This window comes from Sipha flava, unplaced genomic scaffold (assembly GCF_003268045.1).
Source record: "Sipha flava isolate LNK unplaced genomic scaffold, YSA_version1 118_pilon_pilon, whole genome shotgun sequence".
Classification (NCBI taxonomy): domain Eukaryota; kingdom Metazoa; phylum Arthropoda; class Insecta; order Hemiptera; family Aphididae; genus Sipha; species Sipha flava.
In genome coordinates, this window is record NW_020271743.1 from 169,879 (window position 1) to 170,104 (window position 226).

Sequence of the window (226 nt, forward strand, 5' to 3'; positions counted from 1 at the left end):
ATAATAGGTACATTATCGTAGTAAATATATATTTGTAATTCGGTTGCAAGAAGACTGTTGAAAACGGACTTTAAAACTAACTACCCCTCGTTATAACACTTAAGAATAATTGTTGGAAGACTAAGTTAAATTAATATATACGTTTTTATCATATAATACCAATCACATAACAAACCCTGTAATAATAATAATAATAATAATAATAATAATAATAATAATAATAATA